The sequence below is a fragment of the Crocodylus siamensis genome, chromosome 1 (genome assembly GCF_052110815.1).
Source record: "Crocodylus siamensis isolate JL-2025a chromosome 1, ASM5211081v1, whole genome shotgun sequence".
NCBI lineage: Eukaryota > Metazoa > Chordata > Crocodylia > Crocodylidae > Crocodylus > Crocodylus siamensis.
Genome location: NC_143395.1, coordinates 110,080,631 through 110,103,075, shown reverse-complemented (window position 1 = coordinate 110,103,075; position 22,445 = coordinate 110,080,631). Strand labels below are relative to the sequence as shown.

Genomic DNA, 22,445 nt, shown 5'->3' with positions numbered 1-22,445 from the left:
TGATCTGTTGTCTATTTTATTATTTACATGGATTATTATTTTTAAGAAGATAAACGCCTTGGCAGAGATTTCCAGGATTTTAGAACAAAAGAGGTCTTTAAACTGCTTCATCTTGAAATTTATTTAAGAACTGATAAATGTTCCTTATTTCAAGACTACATCATGTTTCTCAGGGGTTATTTTCTATTAAAGATTTTCCTTCATATCTTATTAGTGATTTTGTCATTAATATCCTCACTAATGCATTAATGAAAGTCTATTGTTAAGTGGTTTTTCATCTTCTCATAGTAGGTCCATATTGTATTATTTGTATTCACTTTTGTGAACACTCCCCTTTGATCTGCAGCTTATCACACTAATGATTTTGCCACAAACAACACTGCTTTATAAGGCTTCCATATCCTGTTAGCATATTCAAATAACAATATTTCAAGGCTGATCAAACTGTGTGACAAAAAATAGCCAATAGAGTACACAGTGTGAGCAGAGGTATTAAAAATCAGGGACTTAATGGCTATCATATCAGATTTTTAAAACATGAACAATGGCATGAGTATTTGAAAGACGCAAATCATTAGTAAAATATCAATTCAAAATTCTGGACAAACTTGTTTGGAAGTATTTCAAACAGCAAAATATTAGAAGGTGGAGTCTACTACAGAGGTATCTGATAACTCCTTCTTGCCTTAGTAATATCTTTACCCTCTTATTTTTCATCATGATTTGTCACTTTATTCTTTATCCTCACAGTGCATTTGTATTAGTTTTACTTCCTGAGGATTTCTAGTCTACAGTCTTTATGTTTGACTTCTCTTTTCTACTTCTTTTTACGCCACAAATATGAAACCAATAACATTTGCATTTGTGGCAAACATTCAAAAACCAAGATACTCAGGTGGGTTTGAAAATAAGCAAGCATAATGGGTTCCTTCATCTCTACTTCATGTTAAAGTATTGAGTGGCTGTAAATTTTTTAGTGATTTACATTAGACTGGTCACCCATAGTACCTCTGGAAAGGGGGAATGTTTTGTTTTCTCAGTATAAGATAAAAGGCAAGGTAAGTCAGCTGTTCTTCTGTATCCATTTAAGTGCCCCAGATGTGGTTGCCTTAGTCAACAGCTAAGGATTTATCATTAATTCAAAAAGTTTTCTCTATAATGATATAATGATGCTGAGATCATTTTTTCCCCAGCCCTCTACTCCCCACTTAAATGTCCGGTCTCTGCTGATTTTGAAATAAGGGTGTTAGAGGGAAGTGAGCAAGGTAATACTAACCTTAATTCAAGTTATACAAAATGTATGCTCTGGAGTTTTGTGCAGGTTATTTTTGTTTCTTAGCAAGTAAATAACTTGGCTTGCAAAATGTTTATTTATATATTAATAAAGTTAACAAAGACATACCACTCATCCAGCAAGCTATACAAAATCCATCTTTGTTAAGAAAACCAAAGGCCTGGGATGATTTTCAGAGTCAGCTCTTTTCCCTAATTGTAACAGGCTCCTCAGAGGTGCATACCAGCCTTTAAGGATAATGTAAACATATTGGGATGTTTTCAAATGAAAAATGGCTCTTCCTAGGATCTTAGTACCAAACAGTAAAAGTTACAGTCAATCTGTGTAGAATCTAGTCCTCCAGGAGGCTAATCTTTTTTATAGAGCATTTACTAGAATTTTGTCCACTGTAGCTTTAAATATTCCATATGATAAGACATCCATCAGATTCTATTAACTTGTATTCCCAAGGCAATTTTTGCTTATTCTAACGTAAAGCATTTTGCACATGGGCCCTCCCAGCCCACAGTCTCCTGTGTGCAAACTGACCCTTACATCTGTCTTAACCCTATTGACTCCAACAGAGATTACTGATGAAGTAAGAATCTGCACAGATGGTCCCGCTTGCAAAATCTGAGTTATAATCAACCAGGGGATTTGCAACTAATTATGACATTTACTAATGTCCATATTTATATGGTTGTGAAAGGACAACACTTCTATAAGTTCAAAGTCCCATGGGATAGATAAGCGATCTCAAAAACATGGCTTCAATCAATTCTAATCTATTTTTCTATCATTCTAAATTAAAGGATCAGCTGATTACAGTTTTTTCAAATGAATATTTGATTTTGCCAAATTGATCTTTGTCCAAAAAGCTTTTCAAAAAAATATTATTGAAAATTTCCAGTTGTTGCTGAAGTGCAAAGTAATTATCACAAAATTAACTGGTTAATCACTCAATAAATTTAGGCCACCCTCATGTGCAAATTAATTATCGCATGACAAAAATGACTATCTAGCTATAAAAAGAGTCAACCAGTTATAAAGATAGAGCTTGAAAATGTGTAACAAATCCATAGCTGGTTTCTACCCAACTTTAATTTGAACATGTAGTAGGGCCCTAATGGAAATATTTCTTCCAAGTGTCTTAATATGGCAGTAAAAGTTATTCACTGTGATAAGTGATTGCAGAATGGATCACTTATTCCACTTTCTAGGAGAAGGGATCCAACCTTGAACATGACTGTTTTATAAAGTTTGGAAGGTTCAACAAGGTTAACAGAAGCAATTAGTGATTTGGGGTGTCTCAATTTTGATGCGCCAAATTTAAGGATACAGTCAGTCAGTCAGTTGGCAGTTCCTTAATACGAGGACAGTCTTCTAGTAAATAGGAAAACCATTGGTAAGTCTGTAAATGACTGGGGAGGTTAATCCAAGATCCACATATTTGACTGCAAATGTGGCAAACTGTTCTGGGAAGAAGGGATAGATCCTGGCGATGTCAGGTCATAGCTTCTTCCCCCTCATCTATCTGCCTTGATAGTGAGGCAAGTTTATTAAAAATGATCAATGTCTTGTCATACATCATGGCACCATTGCTGATGACTGAGTACTTGAGTCTCACAGGGATTGATGTTAATATTAGACATCTTCAGATTGACCTTCAAAGTCTCTTTGAATCTCATTTTTTGCCCACCTCTAGAACAGGGACAATGGGTGAGTAAAGAGTGTAAGATTTATTTTAGGAGCCAGTTGTCAGGTATCCTTATGACATGTCCTGTCTAGCAGCGCTGGTGTCACATAAACGTTGCTTCGTGCAGACAGTGTTTCCATGAGCCACAACTCTGGCATTTATTCTTCAGTCCTTCCAATTGATGTGAAGGGTTTTCTGAAAACATTCATGATGGTTCTTCTCAATTGCAATTGCCAAGCACCCCCCCCCCCATATTTGTGCATTTGATATTTCTTTCCTCATGTGTAGCACCCTCCATTTGTCTCTATCCCAATTTTCTAATTTATATAAATCCCTTTGCCTTAATTCCTTCTTACAAAAATGTTTGAAATCATTCCCAGTTTTCTGTCATCTGATCTATCCCTGCTTCCAGGTCTGACATTCAGATCCCCCAGAATCCTATTTGAGACCTCTTACCAGTGTGGCATAGCTTCCTTTATACTTATTATTTGCTTGTGATTATTCCACTAATTAAGTGTGCACCAATGACAATTCTCTCCAGACCACGTTTCTCCAACATGCTCTCAAGAACTGAATATGGGACTATGTTAATACCCTTACAAAAGTCAAAGTATATTATATCTGCCACATTGCTTTTATCCACCAAACTGATTAACCAGTCAAACATGAAAGCAAGTTGGCTAGGCATGATTCTTAATAAACATAGTTACTTCATGTTATAGGCATAAAGAAAAAAGCTTGTTGTTTAGCAAATTCACCTGCTTTTCTATACTACTGTGTTTAATGATCTCCATTAGTCAAAGAATTTGGAGACATTGCAAGCAAACAGTGAACTCCAACTCTATTGTCATTTTTCCTGGTAGGACACTGAAAAATCAGGCTAAGTGCAAGCATTTGAGGAGGTTAGGGAGAGGTTAGACTGCATTAAAAACGGCCACCCAATCTAAGGTAAGTCAGGATGGGGTCGCACTAGTGGTGGAGGTTGGGGGGATGGGGGACAAGCAGGCTCGGGGGAATCTGAGGTCCACGGGGATGGGGTGACAAGTGGGATGTACAGGGGAACTCTGGGAGGCATTTGGGATCCATGGGAGGATGGAAGGCAGGTGTAATCTACAGGGGAATGGAGGACAGTTTTGATCTGTGGGGTGATGGGGAGCAGGTGCAATCTGCAGAAGGGAACTATGGGATGTGAGGCAAGCAGCATTCATGAGAGGATGGGAAGCAAGCTCAATCTGAGGGGGCATTGTGGGGTAGGTGTGATCTTTGGGTGGGTTTGGGGGGTAAGCAGTATCCATGACGGGACTGGGGGTCAGGTGGGATCTGTGTGGGGTTGGGTTTAGAAGGCTTGTGGAGTCTTTGGAGGTGGGTATTGTTAGCTCTCTAACACCCCCCATGAACTTACAACCCCATCCTTTCCCCCCTCACCAAACCAATACTTACTTCCTCAGCTCTCAGCATCCAAATGCTGACAAGCACTTGGAATGGCTTGTGGGATGCAGAACTGGGGGGGTGGAGCTAGCTGATCCATGGCGTAGGAGCAAAGGGCTGGGGGAGCTAAAAATAGCCCAGTGACAGGAGGCCAGGTAGGAATAGTACAGCTCCACAGCGGGGGCCAGCACCTGGGCTCTCCCAGGCCTAAGGCTGCACAGGTAACTGTACTAAACTTCCATTCACCATTCTAAACTATAGTTTCATAGTCTCATAGTTAGTAGGATCAGAAGGGACCTGAGCAGATCATCGAGTCTGACCCTCTACCATGGCAGGAAAGAGTACTGGGGTCAAACGACCCCAGCAAGGTGTTCATCTAGCCTCCTCTTAAAGACCCCCAGGGTAGGAGCCTGCACCACTTCTCTTGGAAGTTGGTTCCAGATCCTAGCCACCCTGACAGTGAAGTAGCACCTCCTGATGTCTAGCCTAAATCTACCCTCTGCCAGCTTGTGACCGTTATTCCTAGTCATTCCTGGTAGTGCTCGAGGAAACAGAGACTCCCCCAATGCCCGCTGGTCCCCTCTGCTAGTTTGTAACAGGCCACTAGATCCCCCCTCGCCTTCTCTTGTGGAGGCTGAACAGGTTCAGGTCCCGTAGCCTCTCCTCATAGGGCCTGCCCTGTTGTCCCCTGATCATGCAAGTGGCCCTCCTCTGGACCCTCTCTATGTTGTCCACATCCCTCTTGAAGTGCAGCACCCAGAACTGAATGCAGTACTCCAGCTGTGGCCTGACCAGTGCCGCATAGAAGGGGAGTATCACCTCCTTGGATCTGCTTGAGATGCATCCTTGGATGCATGGCAAGGTGTGGTTGGCCTTCCTGACTGCATCCCACACTGCCTGCCCATGTTCATCTTGGCATCAATGATGACTCCAAGACCCTTTTCTGCCTCCGTACTGGTGAGAAGGGAGTTCCCCAGCCTGAAGGTATGGTGCTGGTTCTTCTTCCCCAGGTGTATCACTTTGCACTTGTCAGTATTGAATCCCATCCTATTCTCATCTGCCCACCCCTGTAACCTGTCTAGGTCTGATTGTAGCCTATTCCTTCCTTCTAGTGTGCCCACATCCCCCCACATCTTAGTGTCATCAGCAAATTTAAACAGGGTGCTTTTTACCCCCTTGTTCAAGTCACTGATGAAGATTTTGAACAGTGCGGGCCTGAGGACTGAGCCCTGCAGAACCCCACTGCCCACATCCCTCCAGGGCAAAAATAACCGATCCACTACCACTCTCTGGGTGCGGACCTCCAGCCAGTTGGTGACCCATTTGACTGTGTAGGTGTCGACACCACAGTCCCCCAGCTTTTTAATGAGAATGGGGTAAGAGACAGTGTCGAAGGCCTTCCGAAAGTGCAGGAAGACTATGTCCGCTGCTACCCCACATCTAAGGATTTGGTGACCTGGTCGTAGAAGGCCACCAGGTTGGTCTGACAGGACCTGCCTCTAATGAACCCGTGTTGGTTGCCCCTAAGCATAATCTCCCCTGCTGGCCCCTTGTGGACATGTTCCAGAATAATTCTCTCAAAAAGCTTGGCCAGGATCGAGGTAAGACTAAATGGCCTATAGTTTCCCGGGTCCTCCTTCCTCCCCTTTTTGAAGATGGGAACCACATTGGCCATCTTCCAGTCCTCTGGCACCACACCAGAGTACCAAGAGTGGTTGTACAGCCATGCCAGGAGTCCCGCAATAGCCTCAGCTAATTCCCTTAGTACTCTAGGGTGGAGATAATCCAGACCAGCTGATTTGAATACATCCAGTCCCTCCAGAAGTTCCCTGACTAGTTCCTCACTAACGCTTGGCCTAGGTGTGCCTCCCCTGGGGTGTAAGGGGGGCCCGGGGGGGTGGCTGTTCCGGTCCCTGCTCAGGAAAATGGAGGTAAAGAAATTGTTAAATAGGTTAGCTTTGTCATCTAAGGGTGTGATGACCATATTTCCTAGCATGTCTTTCAGGGGCCCCACATTACCCGGAACCTTCTTTTTGCCCCCTATGTATTTAAAAAAGGGCTTCTTGTTGTCCTTGATGCGGGAAGTTAATCCCAGTTCCATCTCTGCCTTGGCCTTCCTGACTGCCTCCCTGCATCCCCGAGCAACCACAATATAATCATCCCTGGTGATGTCCCCTCCCTTCCATTGGGTGTGCACCTCCCTTTTAGCTAGGAGACATTCCCGGATGCTTTTGGTGAGCCATAGGGGCTTTTGCGCCATCCTTCCCCCTTTGATCTGTGTTGGGATTACTTCCCTTTTGGCTTGGAGGGTTATCTACTTAAGGAGTGACCACTCTTCTTGGACACCTGGCTCCCCTCCCCTCTGGGACCTCAGTGCTTCCTTGACTAGTCTCCTTAGCTCATTGAGGTCCACCCTCCAAAAATCTGGGACTGCTGCCGTGCTGTAGGCCTTTGCCACCTTGTGCTGGATGGTGAATTCCAGTAGGTGATGATTGCTGTCGCCCAGGTGGTTGAGCACCCGCAGCCCCCTCACCAGGTCATCATCTGTGGCCAGCACCAGGTTCAACAAGGCATCTCCCCTGGTGGGGCAGTGCACCTCTTGGGTTAGATGGAAGTCCTGCATTCTGGCTCAGAACCTATGTGAACGGTCAGACCTGGCTGACTGCTCTTCCCAGCAGAAATCTGGAAAGTTCAGGTCACTTATGATGACCATGTCCATTGACCTAACTACCTCCATGAGCTGATTTAAGAATTCCTGGTCTAGCTCTTCCCCTTGGTTGAGTGGCCTGTAGTAGACCCCCCACCGTTAAATCTCTTTCCCCTTGACTGCCTTGTATTCTAACCCAGAGCACTTCAGAGTGCCCCTCCTCTGACTCTTTGCTAATTGATGAGGATGTGTATTCCTCCTTAATTTAGAGCACCATGCCCCCACCTTTCCTCCTTGTCCTATCCCTCCTGTACAGCCTATACCCCTTGATATTCACCGCCCAGTCACACGTTGGGTCCCACCACATTTCAGTGATCCCAACTATGTCTGGGTTGGTGTCAGCTAGCAGGAGGGTAAGTTCCTCTTGTTTGTTTCCCATACTATGAGCATTTGTGTAGAGGCATTTGAGGCCTCCTGAGGATGTGTGCACTGGCCCCCTACTTTCAGCATTGCCCTGGTCCCTGTTGCTTACCTGTGTATATGTTCCACTCATGGGTCTAGGCTGGGCTGTACTTTTGGGAGTTGCTTGGTTTGGCAGTCCAAGGCTTCCTCCACCCTCATCTTCCCCTTCCCCCAATGAGCCTAGTTTAAAGCCCACTGGAGGAGATCCGCCAACCTAGAAGAAAACACACTCTTACCTTTAGGTAAACTCAAACTCTCCAGGTATCCAAGTTTAGTTGCACAGGAAACAAGTATACCAGAAGCCGAAACAAAGACTTTGCACCTCTGCTTACTTCAGAGTTGTGTCCATGGAACTATTTCTTACAAAGAATGTGGGATTATCTATTGTGGAAGGATAGGCAAGGAGAAGGATACAGAAACAGCTGGTGGACTATCATTCAAAACTCGGGTTAACATCTCTGATATGCAATCTTTCCTATCCATCCACCCAGCTAAAACTCTTGTCCAGGTTTCATTATCTCACACCTCAGTTACCATAGTAGCCTTTTTTCTGGTCTCTGCAAATGCAATTTATCACTGCTTATATCAATCCAGAATTCTGCTGCCACAATCATTTTCTTGACCCATCATTCTATGTCAAACCTCTCTGTGCATCCTGCTATTAATGCCTTCCTCCATGCTACCTACTTGTCTTCACATGGCCAAACATAGAATCATAGAAAATTAGGGTTAGAAGGGACCTCAGAAATGTCAGAACATCCCAGCCAAAGCTTTGTCTAGCTGAGTCTTAAAAACCTACAGGGAGTAACCTGTTCCAGTGTTTCACTACCCTCCTAGTGAGAAAATCCTTCCTAATATCTAATCTAAACTTCCTTTGCTGTAATTTGAGACCATTACTCCTTGTTCTGTCACATGTCATCACTGGGAACAGTTTAGCTCCATCCTGTTTTGAACCTTGCTTCAGGTAGTTGAAGGCTGCTTTTAAGTCCTAGGGCTGTGCAAAGCTTCAGTCTCTGATTCAATCTGGCAGAGATTCAGCCCAATTCAGTGGCCAAATCTCTGAATCTGAAATTAATCAGGAGACACTTTAATCTCTCCAGATTGAATCAGAACCCTCTGAATCAATTTGGACAGATTTGGAAAGATTTAATGATTCAGACATAGACACAGATTTAAATGTTTTTTCTACATACCTCAAGGTACCAGGCGGCTCGTGAATGCTGAGATGGTGGGGCAGATGGAGCATCTCACAGGAGTGTGTGGGGGGGGTGCGGTGTCCAGCGTGCACAGCAGCAGACCCAGATGTGGACCCAGAAGTCCACTTCCGGGTCCACTACGGAGTGTACTGAGGGCCCCCCCACTCACTCTGTCTCGCCAACTGATGCCTCCTGGGTCTTGGGGGGCACCTGGGGTCAGCTGATCACTAAGCCAGAGGGACATGGGGGGGCCCCCAGTGTGCTCGGCTGTGGACCTGGAAACAGACCGGAAATACTTCTTGTCCATTTCTGGGTTTGCTGCCAAACACACATTTCCCGCCCCCCACCCCCGACACTTCTGTGAGATGCTCCATCCGCCCCACCATCACAGAATTTATGAACTACTCCTGGTGCCTCAAGGTATGTAGAAAAAACATTTAAAGCTGTGTCTATGGCCAAATCACTCATTCTTCAAATCGGCATTGGATCTTCAGATTAGGCCAACTCGAATCGAGACAGTGATCCAAATCAAGACTTTGCACTTGTCCTTGTTGAATTTCATGAGATTTCTTTTGGCCTATTCCTCCAATTTGTCCAGGTTTCTCTGAATGCTAGCCCTACCCTTCAGTGTATTTACTACTCCTTCCAGGTTGGTGTCATCTGCTAACTTGCTGAGGGTGTACTCTATGCCACCTTCCAGGGCGTTGGTAAAGACATTGAACAAAACCAGCACCAGGACCAACCCCTGGTATACTCCACTTAATACCAGCTGCCAACTAGACACTGAGCCATTGATTACTACCTTCTGAGCCTGATGCTCCAGCCAGTTCTCTATCCACCTCACCATCCAGCCAGCCAGCCCATACTTCATGGCACAGTACCAGCTGTTACTGCTCCATCTTTAATACTTCCAAAAGTACTAAACGATGGTGCAGTAACAACCACATCATAACAGCATGTGTAGACAAGCCTACTGTTCCTCATACTTGGGAGCAGTTCACCATTAAAACATTACTTCATTATTCTCATTTACAACCCTGCCTTAAATTCCCTTTTGCTGTGATGCCTACAAAAGTTTCAACAATAGTTAGTCTGGTGGTCAGCTGAAACCATTTCCTGTCATGGTGAACAATGTGATTCCATCACTACACAATAATTCAGAAGTGTGACTGCAGTTGATGTAGCAAAAATCACCAGAAATAACTTTAGCTAACTTGAGTAGCAGCCTAGTAGTAGCAACACAAGCTTTAGTACAGACTTTATAATCCCAGCTAGTACCTTGGGCACATACTTAGTGGCTGACAGTCATGTTGTCATAGTCAAACTACTATCCGTGCCCATGATAGCCTGGGTATGTCTATATAAGCTACAATTAGATCTTGGGACTACAGTGTAGATGTACCCATTGTCTCCTTGTACTTCCCATCTCTATATCTATGCATGTCTACATATGTGTTCTGGGATGGGGGGATGGAGGTGGGGGTGCTTAAATAGACCACCTGCAGCATCACATGTATTCAGTACCCTGTGTTTCAAAATGGAGGTGGGGGCACTTTAAAGCTTACTCGAGAAGCTTCAGTGAAAATGCCCCACCACCATACTGAAGCATGGGGACACTAAATATATGTGATGCGAAGGATGCTGGAGTGTGCTAATTAGCACACTAATTAGCACATCTGGCACATGTATAGGTACCCCAAGATGTCTTCCCTTGTCATGGATGTAAACTAAAAGTGCTTTGGGATGGGAACCATCTTTCAATTCTGCATTTGTACAGTACCTAACACAATGAGTTTGCGGTGTTTGACTGGGGCTCTTGGGTACTGTGATAAAACATATAATAAATAAAACTTCTGTGAGGGAGCATATGAACACTAGAGACAAGTTGCTTGATGATCCCGGCACCTGTTCCTGCCTGGGGCAGGGGGTCGGACCTGATGATCTGTTTAGGTCCCTTCTGAGTGTAAATACTATGATACTATGACAAACAGAGCTCCCTCTGATATCAGCAAGATGTGTATATATAGCATTTGAAGGATTAGGCCCTCAGTCAGTTCTCCAGCAAGAGTCCCATTGATGTCTTAGACTTGTAGTAACACTACTGCATGATATTTCCCGCAGTAGCCATGCTTGCTATAGCATTTTAAGCTTATTGCTTGTGAATACTGTTGTATTTTTTCAGAAGGATAATACACAAAGTACCCTAATAATGATCCTGATTTCTTCCTGTTTCTTCTCAGCTGCCTTGGGAAATAACTCCTCATAATATAAGAAGCAGAACTAGGATACACAAACACAATTTTGCATTATGTTAGTTCCTCAGTAAGTCTTATGAAGAGAGCCTGTAGGCTGAAACATCAGCACATTTTATTTTTTCGCCTTTTGTCAAGTCTCATGGTGTTTTTGCTGTGGGGGAAATAAATGTACAAACAAGTAAGTAAACAAAATCAAGGATTAAATTTTTACTAAAACCATTCCTGAATACATTTTACTTTGACAACTCACTTCCTATAGTTCTGTTGCTTATTCCAGTCACCTCAGTTCTCATTTTAGTTTGCATTTGTGTTCAGCTTAACAGGATATTAAATGTTTCTACTTGAATTTCTTTGTGTCTTTCCAAGGATTTAATTGAACTCCTATTTTTGGGACCCATGCTCTTGCCAGTTTTCTTGCATAACACAAGCAGTTCTAAACCTTTTCAAGCATTGGACTTCATTTTAATTATCGCTACTGAACTCAGCCCCATGTTGTTACTTCTATACTCTGAGGTTATTCATTTTCATGCATTTCAAAATGCATGCAATGAACTTACTAAGGGGAATAAGATGTTTGTTTGTTTGTTTTTAAACAAACTCATATGACTTGACTGGTGCTGTTTATTTGTGTAATCTATTGTGCTGGGCAATCTATTTATGACATAATGGAAAAAGCAAGGCTAGACTGATAGGAGTTGTGTGCTTGGTAGCAGCAGACGCAATCAATATTCTAGTCATGAACAAACTGTCAAAAATTCAGCAAAAATAAGGATGCAAAGGATCGTGTTATTTTTTTTCATGGCTTGGGATTTTCAAAGGACTCTAAGGGAATGATGTGGCCAGTTCTCATTAAATTCCAATGGGATTTGGGTGTCTAATTCTATTAGGCTCCCTTGAAAAATCACAGCAGTGCTGAATAATTTGATGAGGTCACAAAACCACAATAAATTCCACCATGATCTTCCTTCTCTACTGTTAGTTAAGCAACTATTTAAGCTTTTATGTTTTCATTTTTGCAGCCTTTGAAATTCAGCTTTCATAACTATGGTCATATTCTTTCCGCATATTATAATCAAAAAAGAGTTGTGTGCCACTCTTCCCTTGCACTGTGTTGTTACTTCAAGAGCACTAGCGAGCAATTACTGTACAGGTCCTGAAATGTGAGACAGTGGGTCTGAGCATAACCTGACTTCTGAGATTTTCACCTACCACAAGGAAAGAATAGTAAAGGAAAGCAGTGTAGTCAATTTAAAGATAACTAATAGATATCAATCATTTTTTTGGCTTCTAAGAGGTTCTGGGAAACATGAGGGAAGTATTCTCATCTTCTTCTGTCACCCATCAAGCTTTCCTTCAATAATGAATTTAGTTAAATGTCTATAGGGTCCATCCTCTGTGCTAGGCTTCTATATAATACAGAAAAAAATAAACTAGAACTACGAAGATTAATTATAAATTGGAAAGCTCATTTTCTCCTGATTTCTGTTTGATTATCACCATAGAATCCTATTCTCTTCACCTAACCCTTGGAGGTGTGGAGAAGTAACAAACTAGAGCTCAGTAGTATACTCCTTGCCAGAATTATGTGTTTTTTGAATAGATCCTGAATCTAAATTGCTGCATAATTCCTGGAACACCAGCAATTGTCAGATGCTGGGTGTGTTTATAAGTCACGGTTCTAGATTTCTTCCCCATGCATTGCAACAGGACATATAATCCAGAATGTCATAGCTATTACTATCCCTGGGCCACACTGTCAAGCTTTTCTAAGGATTCTGGCATTTACTTCATCTGGCATCAAGGTGTGTAAAGTTGTAAAAGCAGTGAGGAGCTGAGGACCTTAATTACTTGTTAAGATTGAGTAATAGCAGTTTCCATTTCCCTTTTTTCCCCAAAGCTTCCAGTGGTGGCACAGGGTGTAGTAATTAGAAAACTCAGAGCATGAGTGAGACAATTTTCTTTTACAATGAAACCTTTGCTTTTACTGCTCCATGAAAGCAAGACAAGGTCTATTAAAATGACATTAAGAGATGAGTTTCCAGCTTGAATTAGAAAATAGGTTTCAGGCAACTCATAGAAAAGGGGTGGAAATGAATATGATTAACAGAGTGATAAGATGAATAAAAAGGAAGAACAACTGGAACAAACAATTTCCCAGCTTAACTAATTTTTCCCCCACCCCTCTCCAGTTGAACTGTTCTCAGTACTCATGTATGTATCTATGCATATAGGCATAGGTTATAAATGCACACACAGATCTGTGCATGTATAATTTTTAAACAACACATTTTCAATTAAAGAAAAAAACAGACTATTTGTTCATATCTACTTTTCATATCATCATATCAATGTACCTGATGCTGTCTCATTAAAACTAACATAATCTTCTATTCAGAACCCAGACTTCTTAGAAAAAGGTTTTAACTGATGCTGAAATGTTCAGCAGTTCCAAGAAATTATAGGCTCTTCCTGTTCCCCCTTCCCCTGTGACTATTCTATGTTCCTAGTCAGATTTCATTTTTATTATCAATAATCATTCTCTAGTTTTATAATTTTATCGCAAGGCACTTGTTTTCTTACGAGTGAATGTTTATGGAGCTTATGTTCTCATTCAAATCAATACCAATAAATCAAAGCAATAAAAGCAGCTGAGTGCTAGAAGAAAATGTCTAAATAAACTGACTATATTTTTTCAACCATTTTTAAAAGTTGCTTTTTTCCCCCCTTTTCTCCACTCTCAGGGTTTCAAAAGGTTACTGGTGCTACTATTTTTCACACTATCTTTGAAACTCTGAAGTAGCTTCCATCACCACCTGAGAGGAGAGCCATACATTTTCAATCTGTTGAAAATAATTGTGTGGAAAAACTCATTCTGTTGCTTCCAGACACAATCCAATCAGTGTAATGGTTTTTGAGAAAGAAGGAACTATATTCACATTTCATTCATGTAAAGAATGAGATAATAGAGGACTTTCATGGTGGATGAGCACCCTGCAGGTACTGCAGTTTGCTGCAGCATACATAAGGCCTTGTTGGGTTCATTGTATAAAGAAAAATCTCTCTTAATTTGTAGTTTTCCCTCAGGCTTCAAAAACATTTTTTTTTAATGGACTGAAGCAGGAACTGAAGGGATTTGTACCCCAATGAGACTTTCCCTTTTGAATGACAGCTCTGCTGCTTTGGGAAAACTTACCATAATTCTTGTGTTTCTTTAATGATGTAAAATTGATGTAAACTGCAGATATCTGGGTCTTTGCCATCGAACTTGGATAATTATTTCCCAATCAAAAAAAGAGAACATCCTGTTTTCCTTTGGCATTCTCTGTGTCCATTACCTTTGCTTTCTTAGCTTTAATTGAAATTCTATAATCACAGAGTTCAAACACAGAACAGATTTAAGCCAGTGCACTGTAGCAATAATACTGCCTTAGAGATCTGGTTCTTTGACAAAGAAAAATGTTCCTTTGCTTTTTATAGCACACTGTTGTTATCAGGTTCTCTTTTATGATAGTGGAAAAGGTAACCACTATTTGAAGTGTAATGTCCAAAACAATCTCCTCTTCATTTATTTAAAATAGTCTAGAACCAATTCCTACTGAACTAAATTTTTTTATGTTTGCCCTCAGCATAGAGGCAATTTATTTTAGGAAGCATGTGTTTAAATATATACATTAAATTAAAAAGAATAAATGAAGATGTAAATTTTGGAGGGATTAGTTTTTTTTAAATAGCTGAACACAAGTGTTCAAACTGGTCCTGTTTATTACAGCTTACCAGTATTGGTTGCTCACAATTCATTCTGGTAGTGATAATGTTGAAATGTGACTTGAATTACTTAATTGGTATAGCATATAACTATAAACAAGTTAGAGAGAGAGAACGCCAAAAGGCAATTTTTCCATTGTATTTCAGTATGTACTATGAAGAATGAAACACCTGTGTTATACGAGTTGTACCGGCCTCTAGATACAATTCAAATTGCTGATTTTAATATATAGAGAATATAAAATTTCATATACTTTGAGTCATGATCATTGAGATTTTTTTTCTATTCATGCTGTGTCCTACTCAGTGAAGTGATCTAGAATCCGGTGATGTTGAAACCCTCAAAAAGCTTTTGTGGACATTTTTAGGTGCTAGAAATATTAAGATATAAGTACTTTTGCATAAGTTCTTTATATTTTAGATTTTTGTTACCATATACACAAGATAACAATTCTGAGAGTTCTTTGCCAACAGAAGTGTAGGCAGAGGCACAGGCAAATATAGATCATTTGGATCCCCTTTGATTCCTGGTCTACACAGAGTTTAACATCAATTGCCTGGTAGTTAAACTCTGTGTAGACAGCAGCATTTCTAGTCAGGCAGTGCTAAGACAGTCAGCTGACTTTGTGGCTTATTATCATCTACCTGTTCCCTTCTAAACTATTCATTCCACAAATGTTAATGGCCCTCTCTTCTTTTTAATGGTCCCAATGTTTCTTTGGTCTGTAATTCTGCTGTCATTTAGCTTCTCCTGGTAATGAGGCTCCTATTTCACAGGCCTGAATATTTTTTAACTCATTCCAATGAAGTTATATTTGTTTCTACTTCAATCTTAAATGGAATAATACAGCCCTAGACCCCTAGCATATTAGTAAAGCTTCTAGTTTATTCTATAACTGGAGAAAAGTATATGTTATTTTATATAATAATGCATCACATCATCTGCACTCCCCGCCCTTTTTCAAAAGTCTCCATCCACCCATGAGTGTAGGTATCTTGGTATATACACTGGCAAACCACTGCTGCTAGTAGTAACATTGTATTTTCTGTAACCTAGTTGCGTTCCCCTCCTTACTCCCATCCCTCTTATGTTGGTCCCCTGCTCGGGTAATCTGTATTTCCCTAGTGGCTTTGTCATCTTTTTGGATCCATAATTCTACTAATAAAATCCAATCTTACTTTGCTTTGAAAGGGGGAACTTATCCCAGCCCCTCCCAGGATAAATATGCTATACGGGCAATTTTGCTGGTATAACTTCATCTACATTTTGGGGTTTGCAGTCACAAATATGTCAATCAGAGATCATACTTCATCACATTTCTGATAGCTAGATCTGTGCCAGCAAAGGCTTGTACTACAGACCTTGCTCAAGTTAGATACCAGGCTTTCCATAGGAACATAAAGAGAGATGCAGCCAAACTAGAGAGTTCAGCAATCTTTCCAGTATCTTCAAACTTAAAGAGATGTAAGAAGCCAGAGAAATGATATTATTATTAAGAACAGCCAGTCCCTTCTCCCTAGAGTAAAAAAACAAGGATGGAAGAGACCTCACTAAGGCATCTAGTCCAGTCCCTTGCTCAAGGCAGCATCTTCCCTGATTAAACAACCCCAGTCAAGTATCTCTCTAAGCTGCTCTTGAAAACTTCCAAAGATGAAAAATTCCACAATTTCTCTAAGTAGTCTGTTTCAATGATTGACCACCCACATAGTCAGAAAATCCCTCCTAATCTCAAACCTAAATTTCCCCTTCTTAAGTTTGAGGCAATTGCTCCCAGTTCTGTCCCCTATGGCTACAGAGAAAAGCCCCCTCTGTATTCACCCTTCAGGTATGTGAGGACTGTTTTCAAATATCGCCTCAGTCTTTTTTTTCCAGACTAAATAACCATAGTTCTTTCAGCCTTGCCTTCAAGGCCATTAATCATTTTTATCACTCTGCCCTGGGCTCTTTTCCATCTGTCCACATCCTTCTTGAAGTGTGAGTACCAAACCTAGACACAGTACTCCAGGTGAGGTCTCGCCAGTGCTGAATAGAATAGAAGAATCACTTCCCTTGATTTGCCAGTGACACACCTGTTAATACGGTATGTTGTTGGCTTTTTTTTGTAACAAAAGCACACTGTAGGCTCACATACAGCTTCTGGTGTACTGTAATCAGCAGGTGCTTCTCTGAGTACTGCCAGCCACTTCCCTCACCCCCTGCAGAGCCTATCACCTTATCATAGAAGGAAGACAGATTGGTCAGGCATGGTTTGCTCTTGGTGAATGCATGCCATCTGTTCCTGATCACCTTATTGTTTTCTAGATGCCTCCCAATAGACTCCTTAAGACCCTACTTCATAATCTTTCCAGGTATTGAGGTCTGTCATATTGGCTGCTCTGTAGTTCCTCAAATCCTTCCTCTTCCCTTTCTAAAATATGAGCACTATACTTGCCCTTTTCAGTAATCTGGGACCTCATCTGATCTCCATGAGTTTTCAAGGATGACAGCCAATGGCTCTGAAAATACCTCAGTCAATTCCTTCAGTAATCTAGGGTGCATCCAATTGACCCCTAGTGACTTGAAAGAACCTAGTTTTTCCAAGTAATTCCTAATTTGTTCTTCCACTACTCTAGGCTGTTTGTATCCTTCACTATATTTGCTGCCAGCTGTACTTATCATTTGGTGGCTGCCCTTATTTGTGATGACTAAAGTAAAAAAGTCATTAAATACTTCCTTCATTTGCAGCTATGGTAGATTGCCTTCTGCCGTGCATAAGGGACCAATGGTTTCTCTGGTTTTCCTCTTACTTTTGACATACTGGTAGCATCCCTTTTTATTGCCTTTTATAGCCCTTGCAATTTATACCTCAAATCATGCCTGATTTTCTTTCTCCTTCCACAAAACATTTATACTTTTCTCTAATATTGTGGCCAAATTTCCACTATTTATTGGATTCCTTTTTGATTTTCAGTTCCTTGAGGAGATCACTGTCCAGCCAGGCTGGTTTTCTGTTGCACTTCCTATTCTTCTATCATATGGGGATAGCTTGCTTCTGTGCCCTTAAAAGGGTCTACTTAAAATAGAGCCAGCTCTGCTGAACTCCTTTTCTGCTCAGATTCGTCTTCCAGGGGGTCCTGCCCACCATTTCCATGAGTTTGTTAATGTCTGCTGTCCTGAAATCCAGTATCTTTTTTCTGTTGCTCTCCTTCCATCCTCCCGTTACGATTTTGAACTCTATCATTTCATGCCCCCTGGGCACATCTACACAAGACATCATAATGCGCATTAGCACATCATGGCAATATACCATGCCAATGTGTTAATGCACCTTTATGTAGTACCTCTTATTAGAGATTAACATAATGCACAGAGGAAAGGCACATTAATAAATGTGTAGATGCGTCCACTGTTACCCACATTACCTTCCACCTTCACATTCTCAACCAGTTCCTCCTTGTTTGTGAGCAGTAAGTCAAGGAGAGACTCCCCTCCTCCTCCAAGTTATCCTCTCTTCCATCTCTATCAAAACATTATCCCAAATATGCTCCAGGAATTTGCTGGACTGCTTGTGCACTGCTGTGTTTCCCTCCCAGTAGATGTCTTGAAAACTGAAGTCCCCCATAAGAATCAGGCCCTGTGATCTGGAATTCTCTAGCAAATTCCTGGAGTGTATTTGTTTACAGAAGTCATCATCCATACCCTCCTCCTGGTTTGGAGTCCTGTAGCAGATGTCCACCATGACATCCCCCTACTGCTGTTCCCTCTGAACTTCACCCAGAGGCTTTCAACAGGCCTGCCTTCCATTTCATAGTTCACCTCAGATATATGTATTTCACTTTTATATATATGACAATGAATCCTCCTTTTTTGCCTGCCTATCCTTCCTGAATAAGCTATACCCATTCATGACAGTACTCCATTCATGTAAACTATCCCACAATGTCTCTATAATCCTAATTATATCATAATTCTTTGCTTGCACTAGGATCTCCAGTTCTTCCTGTTTCTTCCCCACACTTTTTGCATTAATATAACAACTTTTCAGGTATGTAAGGGTACATCGTAGCCCAGGAAAGGAATGCCATGTGCAGGCATTCACTAGTGCCTGGGAACAATCTAGGGAATCCAGTGCAAGTAATTCAGGATGGGAAGAGGGGTGGCCAGGAAATTTTTTGGGCGGGGGAAGGGGGTATCAGGTCCTCAGAGAGGTTTGGCTGGTCTCATGGTGGGGTTGGCAAGTCTTCAGGGGGTTGTCCATCCAGAGACAGGGAGAGTTGGAGGTGGAGGGTTAAAAATAGCCCAGGACTGAATGGGTAGTCAGGGTTGGATGGGTACAAAGAGTGTATCCCCAGGGCAGAATCAAGCAAATGAACTTTCCCAGTCTTGAGGGCAACACAGCAAATGTAACCAAACATTTGCTAGATCAGTTTGACTTGTTCCTGATCTAAGTTTGTTTACCTGCTTAGGTCCAATTTAACACCCCCAACCATCTGCACAGATAACATTGAGATTAACCTAATCCTAGTTAGGTTGATTTAAATGTAACTTTTGCATGTACCCCAACTGACTGTCCTATCCTCTGTCTAGGACCATCACTAAAGCTGCTATTATTGTTTTCTCCTATTAAGTTTTATCCAGGTCCCCGGACTCTTTACTTATATCTGGGATTTTTTCTCTATCCCCTGGTGAATCTAGTTTAAAGTCCTTCCCACCAGTTTGTAAATGTATGTAAATGTATGTCAAATGAGTCTTTAAGTCATAGAATACTTGCAGCTATTGGTATTTGCTAGTCTTAAGGCAGTTTGAATTAGGTTTGTATTCCTTGCATTGGGTATATTTTTAAGGAGCTCAGCTGTCAAATGTGCATTTGAGTTCAGCATGAAAAAAAATAAAAATTTAGAACTGAAGTTGAATAAATCAGTTTTTAAGTTGCTACCAAGATAAGAATAAGTGGATTCCCTCAAAGTGATCTTTATCTTGTTTGTGAAGGAAAAGCACAGTGCCAAAGCCATAAACATGTTATAAAGAAGACATTCCCCACCCCCACCACCTCTTTTTTCATATTTTGAAAGCTCTGATGCAAAGCTGTCCAACTAGATAAGCAAAAGTTTCTTTTCACCTTTTAAACTTATGCTTTTACACTGGAAAACCCTTAATTTATATATCAATATTTGGTAACAATTCTTTTTTATGTCTTCTTTTAAATTCTGTAGATTAAATAAAATTAATCTTACAATATAACACAGCAATAGTTTTAAAACCAAAGAGCAACACAGTTTTCCATTCTCACACAAACTAACCACAAGCCAAGACAAGATACCACTTACATTTGAATCCTTTTAGTTTTTGTCCATCACTACGACTTCAAGTTGCAATTATAATGCTATTAATAACAATAGTAGAACCCCTCAACCACTCATTCTTCTTTTAGCGCCTCGAAATTCCATCTCCAATAAAAGAAGAGCTCGGCCTCCTTTTGCTTCTTTAAATTCTGGCTCAAATAAACCTAGAAGGTCAGAAGAAACCATTTGAAACCAAAGTGGAGAATGCATTTCTAAACAGAGTGCTGTTATAGAGAACATCCTACCAGCAAGTACCTCAGGCACCTCGCCAGGTAATATAGATCAGGAGGTCAAGGAAGTCAGCTTCCATAGAGCTATACTAATATTCAATAGCTAAAGATCTGGTCCAGAGCCCAGATATGTATGATACGATATCTCCCTCCTTAAGAATGCTCCTGCTGGTGCTAATCTTCAATAATAAACACAACCAACCTCCTGGAATGAACCTCCATTGGTGAGATGATGTCCTGCATCTCACAGAGGAGGCTGACATTATTTCTTATATTGAGTTCAATAGACAAGATTGAAGTATTGGTGCAAATGTTTTATAATAGTGTTCTTTTTTATCATGCTGAACCTAAAATACTGTAGTTAGGCAACATGGTTGAAATAACAAAGAAACTTGACTGGAATCAAATACAAAGATCCTTTAAAGGATTTAACTTGAATGTCAGTCTTCATTTCAATTAATCAGCTTGCCTCCATCTGTTCTTAAAGTGAGTTATGAGTTTGAGACCCACTGATATCTTAAGCAAATATATTTCAAATAACTTAGTTAATAAGTTACTGTTTTTAATTAAGACTATGCTGTACAGTCATAATCTGTAAATTCTAAAAATGGCGGTTACACACCTGTGAGAACTGCCATTACAGTGTGTAAAGTAAAATAGGAATCTTCCCTTAAGTTTTATCATTTAGCATGGACAAACTACTTAATTCCTGATACCAGAGCCCTATCTTGCTCAAAACCCTGCTGGGATTCTCAGGCTAAGAGTTCTCTGGGCATGTCCCAAGTCCTGTTCCAGTAGGTGTTCTCATACCCTGTGCTGGGCCAGTAGGGGGTGCTCCTGCTTTAAGCCACCCACCTCACTGAGCCTGACTACCTTCCAAACTCCAAGTGCCTCCCTAGGGGTGCCTCGCGTCTGGCTAACCCCCTTCCTGGAGCACACTCACTAGCCTGGAGGTAATGTAAGCTGCCACCACCCCGAGAAGGGACTCAGCCCTGTGTCCTCGGGGAAACACAGGCCTAATAGTCCAATGGGTACTCAACCCAGTACAAGCACTTGGGGCACTTCCCCAAGTCAGGGGCCAAAAAGGAAAGTCCCTCTTAGTCCACAGACCTCAGGTGCCTCTTAGGCATAATTTAGACCCACCCCTCAATAAGTCTCCTACACTGGTCACAAAAAAGAACTTTATTGATTACAGGGGTAGGGTGAAAATTTGGTACAAGATACAGCAATATCATAGAAATCCCATAGAGCAAAATAGTCTGGCTGAGGTAGCCTTTTGATAATGCATCTGAGTTACTGCCAGCTATACATCTAATCAGATCTTGAGTAGCTTACTCACAAGCATCATCCAGAGGCTGTTGGAGATTCCCTCTGGAGGCAAGACATTCCTAGCTCATGAGCTTTTGGAGAGAGAGCCAGTTTCAGATGGTAAAACTCCTCTCTGAGTCCCCCACATGGCTGCTGCCCCCTCCTCCTGGGCAGTCTTAACTTATATAGCCCCTGTGACCTCATTCACTTGGTCCAATGGGGGCCAGCACCTGTTGGCTGTCGGCCAACTAATTTGAAATATATCACTAGTTGCCGGGCAGACTCTAGTCCACCAGGTAGAAGCCTCTCACCCAGGTATGTGATACCAGTCACGTAGGCAGAGGGAGCAGGTTTCCCCCCTCCCTCAGGAATGTAGCCAGCTCAGGTTACCTAAAGAGAGAGGGTAAAGGTGCGTCTCCTCTGCTGGGCCCATCCTAATCAAATTGTCACAGCACAGAGGTTTTGGGAAGAAACAAAGTGGCTACCTGCTACGCTTCCCCCCTGCCTTTCAAAGCTTGGACCCCTCGCTTTACAGGACTATGGGTACAATCGTGCTTTGTTTGGAAGGGTCGCCTTTCACACCTAAAGAGAAATTACACAACACATAATACTGACCCTAACAATAACACATATAAAACATGATAGCACATTAAGAAACTCCCCCACCAGAGATCTCTCAGGTGGGTCTGAGTCCATCCAACCCACTACCCAGAGTCCTTTCATGACAGAGCATCTGCTATCACATTCTGGCTTCCCTTGATGTGTTCGACTGTGAAGTTGAACTCTTGAAGCTGCCAGGCCCATCATTGCAGCTTGGCATTGGAGTTTTGCATTGTCTGCAACCACTGCAGTGGGGCATGGTC

General features: G+C 41.6%; 1 long non-coding RNA gene across 1 annotated transcript; it reads right to left on the bottom strand.

The window, feature by feature from the left end:
- Nucleotides 1–1,464: 1,464 nt before the first annotated feature.
- Nucleotides 1,465–21,725, bottom strand: LOC149873199 (uncharacterized). Its single transcript, XR_016439848.1, has 4 exons — nt 21,614–21,725; nt 20,030–20,208; nt 7,577–7,720; nt 1,465–3,164 (listed from the first exon to the last, which is right to left on the bottom strand). It is a non-coding gene; the product is annotated as an uncharacterized LOC149873199 (long non-coding RNA).
- Nucleotides 21,726–22,445: the final 720 nt, after the last annotated feature.